At 43.2% G+C, this 6,660-nt stretch overlaps 1 protein-coding gene across 1 annotated transcript in view; it reads right to left on the bottom strand.

Annotated features, from left to right (window-relative positions):
• LOC106519113 (2-oxoglutarate receptor 1) overlaps positions 1-4,980 on the bottom strand; it is a 13,224-nt gene extending 8,244 nt beyond the window's left edge. Inside the window, exon 1 of the mRNA XM_014010648.1 lies at positions 4,929-4,980. The gene's annotated coding sequence lies outside the window, so the exon portion shown is untranslated. The remainder of the gene's footprint in view (positions 1-4,928) is intronic.
• Positions 4,981-6,660: the final 1,680 nt, after the last annotated feature.

Below are 6,660 nucleotides of genomic sequence, written 5' to 3' on the forward strand. Positions count from 1 at the left end.
GGTCCCGCTCCCCACTCCCTTCCTGTGTAAATAAACAAATCATTTTATTATTATTCAAGTTCCTGTCTCCAGTGTTGTTCTTGGTATTTGCTCACGTTGACTCTTGTCAAAACCTGATGGTATGCTTCAGCCAAGCAGTATGTCCGTGAGCAATACTGGGGACAATTCTGGGTCCGACACATCTTCAGAACAAAAACTGAATGAACATGAACGTATGTTAAATCAGTTGTTTCAGTTACATCTAGAAACTAAATCTATGTTAAATCAAGTCTCTCAAAGTGTAATCTCAATTGATAACAGACTAAACACCATTGCTCCCCCCGCTCCAGCGCACTCTCCAGTTCCTGCCACACCGGTACCAGCTTTTTCTCCCCGGGAACCCGAACTCAAGCCATCCGAATTCTTTGATGGTAACGTAAATCAATGTGGAGGTTTTTTGCTGCAATGTAGATTAGCCTTTGCCCGATCTCCCTCTCTTTTCCCCAATCACTCAGCACAAATCAGATATATTGCAACCTCTCTTAAAGGGAAAGCTTTGAAATGGGCACAAGCCTTTTTGTCGGCTCATTCTGCTCAAACCCTCACCATTCAAGTTTACTCTGAGAGTTTCAACGTGTGTTTGATCACCCTCTCCAGCAGGAGGCAGCAGCTAAACATCTAATCAATCTGCGCCAGGGGAAGAGGTCTGTTGCTGAGCACTTCGTGGACTTCTGCATTGCTGCTGAGGAGGCAGGTTGGGAAGAATTGGCACTTAAAGGTATCTTTGTAAACTCATTATCTGAGCAAATAAAGGATCAGTTGGCCTCCCGGGATGAACCCGGGAGCCTGGACGAATTAATTGCTTTGTCTATCTGCATTGACAACAGACTCCGTGAAAGGAGAAAAGAACGGGACTACAACTCCCAGAATCCCTGGAGACCTGTTTCCGCACCCAACAACGAGCTTCCACTTCCCGATACCTCGCCAACTGCTAACGAACCAGAACCCATGCAGGTCGGACGAACACGATTAACACCAGAAGAAAGGCAGAGACGTTTTCAAGCAAAATTATGCATCTACTGTAGAAATCCGGGACATTTCGTCGCCTCATGTCCGCTTCGGGGAAACAGGCCAGTTGGTCAGTAACCCAGGGGAGGCTGACGAAGGACATTAAATTCTCCCCTCACTCATTACTCTCATTACCTGCCACAGTCATGTTTCAACAAGTTAAATTACCCATTTCTGCTCTCGTTGACTCTGGTTCAGAACAAAATCTTATCTCCAGCAACCTGGTTGAACAATTAGGCATACCTATCTCATTACTCGACCCCCCCCGTTCCATCACCGGACTTACTGGACAACAACTCTCCCAGGTTAAATACAAAGTTACAGATCTTCATGTGATTGTGTCTGGAAATCATCACGAGATGGGTGAGTTTTTTGTTTTTGATTCTCTTACCCCTCAACTTATCTTTGGTTTCCCCTGGCTCTGCACCCATAATCCTGTGTTTAACTGGAAAGAAAGGAGAATAGAAAGTTGGAGTTCTCACTGCTCTCACAGGCTTCTTTTTTGTGGCCAAGAAAGACAAGACCTTGAGACCCTGCATTGACTATAGAGGGTTGAATCAAATAACTGTTAAAAATAAGTATCCGTTACCTCTCATTGACTCTGTCTATGATCAGCTCCATTCCGCCGCCATACAGTATTTACCAAACTGGATCTTAGGAATGCTTATCKCCTTGTTCYTATTAAAGAAGGTGATGAGTGGAAGACTGCCTTTAAAACTCCTCTTGGTCATTTTGAATATCTTGTGATGCCTTTTGGACTGACTAATGCCCCCGCTGTGTTTCAAGCCCTGATTAATGACGTTCWAAGAGATTTTCTCAAAGACTTTGTATTTGTTTACCTCGACGATATCCTCATTTTCTCCCGCGATCAAAAACAACATGAACTACATGTTAAAGATGTTCTTCAACGCCTGTTTGAGAACCAACTTTTTGTCAAAGCTGAAAAAGTGAGTTCAATGTGACCTCAGTCTCATTTTTAGACTTCATTCTGGAGAAGGGGCAGTTCCGTACTGATCCGGAAAAGGTCAAAGCAGTGACCGAGTGGCCAATCCCTAAGGATTGCAAGCAGCTACAACGTTTCCTGGGGTTCGCCAACTTCTACAGACGGTTCATCAAGGACTACAGTAGAATCGCTGCTCCTCTCACCCAACTGACATCAACTCTACGAACTTTCACCTGGACTCCTGAGGCTAATAACGCATTCGGTGAGTTAAAGACTCGTTTCTCGCAGGCCCCCATCCTTTGCCACCCCGATCCCAAAAAACAATTTTTCATTGAGGTTGATGCCTCGGATCTCGGGGTAGGAGCTGTACTGTCACAGAAGTCTGAATGCAGTGACAAGCTACATCCATGTGCTTTTTTTTCTCGACGACTATCACCTGCTGAGACCAACTATGATGTGGGAAACCGAGAGTTATTGGCCATAAAACTTGCTCTCGAGGAGTGGAGACACTGGCTCGAAAGTACAGAGACGCCCTTTGTCATTATGACTGACCACAAGAATTAGGCTTATCTCCAAAATGCAAAACGATTGAATCCACGACAAGCCCGTTGGTCTTTATTTTTCACCAGGTTTAACTTCACTATCACTTACATCCCGGGACCCAAAAATATTAAATCAGATGCTCTCTCCAGACTGTTCTCTCCATCAGATTCTCCCGAAAAGGTCCACCATTCTACCCAACACCTGTTTCATGGGGACCCTTACCTGGGACATAGAAAACACCATTCGCCTGGCTCAACAATCTGATCCGGATCCTGGAACTGGACCTCCTGGCACGAGATTTGTACCTAAAGCAGTAATTGGTAAAGTACTGGACTGGATTCACAACCATCGCTTTACTTGTCACCCTGGCATCTCCRGCATGATCAGTTTTGCTAAAAGACATTTCTGGTGGTCCTCCATGAACCAAGATATTAAAGAGTTCGTAACCGCTTGTACCGTCTGTGCCACTAATAAGAGCAGCAACCAGCAACCCGCGGGTCTCTTACGTCCACTACCCATCCCTGCCCGCCCATGGTCCCATATCGCCCTGGACTTCGTTATGGGTCTACCTCCATCTGAAGGTAGCACGGTCATCCTCACTATAATCGACAGATTTTCTAAAGCTGCTCATTTTGTTCCACTAGTGAAACTTCCCACAGCCTTTGAAACTGCTCAGCTGTTAGTTAAGAATGTTTTTCGTCTTCATGGTATCCCCTCCGATATTGTCTCTGACCGTTGACCCCAGTTTATCTCCCAGGTATGGAAGGCCTTTTGTGCTGCACTAGGTGCTGCAGTCAGCCTCACTTCTGGTTACCACCCACAGTCTAATGGACAGTCCGAGAGGTGCAACCAGGAGTTAGAGTCCACACTGAGATGCGTCATCAATAACAACCCTTCCTCCTGGTGTACATACTTACCTTGGGTGGAATACTCCCATAACTGTCATACCTCATCTGCCACCGGTTTCTCTCCTTTTGAAGCATCTCTTGGTTATAACCCGCCTTTGTTCCCCAGAGAGGATACCGAGATCTTGGTCCCTTCAGTCCAGCATCACATCCGCCGTTGCCATAGAATCTGGAACCAAACACAGAGGGCACTACTCAGGACTTCACAACAAAACAAGCGCTTTGCTGATCGACATCGTTCATCCGCCCCATCTTACAGGGTGGGACAAGAGGTATGGCTTTCCACACGTGACATTAATCTAAAAGATTTTCCCAGGAATTTATCTTCCAGGTTCATCGGCCCATTTCCTGTGGAAAAGATCATCAACCCATCTGCTATTAGACTCCGTTTACCAGCATCCATGAAGATTCATCCCACTTTTCATGTGTCACAACTGAAGCCTGRCTCCACTAGTCCCCTGTGTCCTCCTACCTACACCGCCCCCACCTGCTGGATAACCAACCCATCTACACGGTCAAAAGGATTTTGGACGTAAGGAGAAGGGGATGTGGTCTCCAGTTCCTTGTGGACTGGGAGGGCTATGGACCTGAGGAGAGGTCATGGATCCCGAGGTCTTTCATCTTGGATCCTACGCTCATCTCAACCTTCTACAGGGAACATCCCGAGAAGAAGCCGTAGATCGCCTGGAGGCGATCTTTAAAGGGGAGGTACTGAGGCATTTTGGTGATTTTCACCTCATGCCTCCCCGTTACCTGGCAACGCTGATTGAACGCACCCACTGATTGAACGCACCTGCAAAGGAACTGGCTCATCACTGCTGGCTTTAAAAGGAAGACTGGAGGATCAACTCATCGCTGAAGCATCAAACCGCTTTGGGTAAAGATCTCAGCCTAAGACTAGTTTTTGTAAACTTGGTTTGTCTAACTCCTGTGTTTTCTGTGTACTTACCTGTCTCCAGAAATAAGGAAATCACCCCGGAACTGTTTTGGATTCTGATCAAGTCTGCCTGCCTGCCGAGCCTCTTACCTGGTCCATGCGTTGCCTCTTCACCTCACAATCACCTGTAAATACGACACGCACATGTAAATATCACGTTTGGATTTTTGGACTCTGGACCTACTCCTCTACGCTTAACCCAAAGCCCTCACTTGTAAGCATAAACTATAATCTATCGAACATTACCTCCTGAATATCTTTTACTTACCTCTGCAACTCCTCTGCTTCCAGGTCCCGCTCCCCACTCCCTTCCTGTGTAAATAAACAAATCATTTTATTATTATTCAAGTTCCTGTCTCCAGTGTTGTTCTTGGTATTTGCTCACATTGACTCTTGTAAAAACCTGATAGTCACAGCTAAATGTATCTTAGTTTTATGGATGTTGAGCTGAAGTTTGGTGTGGTAGTAGCTGAGAATCATCTCCATTATATATTCTGAGCTCATTTTCAAAGATTCACAAACATAGAAACAATTAAATGATCATTTTTCTTACTGTAAGTTGAAGCATCTTCATCAGTGTGTTCCTCAAGTTTTCAGCGTCTCACCTGTGTCCATGTCCCGTCGTCATGTCTCCTCCTCCCGCAGGACTGGGGAACTCCAGCATACTTCTCTGAATTTTTCTCTTTTGTGTGATTCACCTGTAGCCTGGTGCGTGAAGCCGACTTCAGTCTGAGCTCAGGTTTCAACAGAGATAAGGAAAGATAGCGAGGAGGTGTCCTGTTAAATATTTGTTTTAGTCAGATAAAGTAAAGCCTTTTTAATGATCAGGAAGCAAAAGTTTGATTTGAGGTCTTTGAAGTGATGGGCTCTGACAGAGCCAACGAGGAAGTTGAGAGAACTCATACATGCCAAATTGCAATATAGGGCAATGTTGCAGATTTTTTTCAAAAACACAGCTTCAAATTTAGTTTACGTCTCAGAGCCTCTTGGAGTTAAAAATAAATACAATATCAACAACTACTGTATCTTCCAACCCACTCTGTCGCTAGAAATAAGTCCTCCACTTCCCTGTATCCTTCTCTCCTCCTCCTTTGCACTGCAGGCACTGTTATCTCTGTGGCCGACAGTCAGCCTGGGAAACTCAGGTTCACCAGAATAATATAATATTTAATAATATAAACCACAAACTCAGACACAGTGCTGTGTTTACAGTTTAAACACAACCTGTTGGCTTGTTTTGATAAAGACGCTGGATTGGTTTGACCAAAATTTGGGTCAGGTGATCTGGTTCAGCTCAGTTCTGTTGGCAGTGTTTTTAATCTGAATTAAATACCTGACTCAGCTGAATCACTCCAGACTCAGGTGTTTTTAAGGTGAATTTCGGGACTTTCCAACAGTCTGCAGAGAACCAGACAGATCTGGATTATCTGGGACTCTTGAGTTCTAATTCATTGAAAGGATTCAGATCATTAACCTGGGTATAAATGACTCCAAAATACTCACAGTACTTAAGTAGTTCTTTTGAGGACTTGTAAGTTTTCAAATATTTTTAATGGCTACTTTTACTTTTATTTCTTTACATTTTAAAGCTAAAAAATATACTTTTACTTGTTTACTTTAAAATGCAACACCTAGTTACTTGTTACAAAATTAAATATGTTGGAACTCATCATGAAAGATGTTTCTGCACTCTAAAACATGAAGTGTTGAATTAACTCAACCAAGTCATGTCAACTGCCTCCAGTAAACCTAAATGAGAAAAAATATATAAATATATTGGTKATTTTACTGCCTTAGTGGAACCAGTTTGGTTCAGTAAATCTTTATCTTTATTTATTTAACAGGGACAATGCAAACACAAACATAGAACAGATCAAGTCTGTAACTGATGCGTTGCAGAAAGAGTATATAGCTACAGCGAATTTGCAAACTGATGCGTTGCACAAAGAGTATATAGCTACAGCGAATTTGCAACTCCAGTCCTTGGTTGGGCATTTCTACACAAATAAAGTACATACAGTTTATGCATCCATATACACTATAAATACATAAGCATGTCTGCCAAGAAATTCATGAAATCAGCCAATAGAGCTTACAAATTCAACAGTTTATTTCTTAGAGAGTGTGTAAAAGTACTTTTACTTTCCCAATTTTTGTGAAGTTTTGTGAATAGTTTTCTCATCAGTGAAATTTATTTTTACTCAAGTCATTTTCTGTTCATGTAATTTTACTTTTACTTAGTTATTTTTTTCAAGTACTTTATAGGCCTCTGCTTATTTGAGGAT

Source organism: Austrofundulus limnaeus, unplaced genomic scaffold, assembly GCF_001266775.1.
Source record: "Austrofundulus limnaeus strain Quisiro unplaced genomic scaffold, Austrofundulus_limnaeus-1.0 Scaffold72, whole genome shotgun sequence".
Classification (NCBI taxonomy): Eukaryota; Metazoa; Chordata; class Actinopteri; order Cyprinodontiformes; family Rivulidae; genus Austrofundulus; species Austrofundulus limnaeus.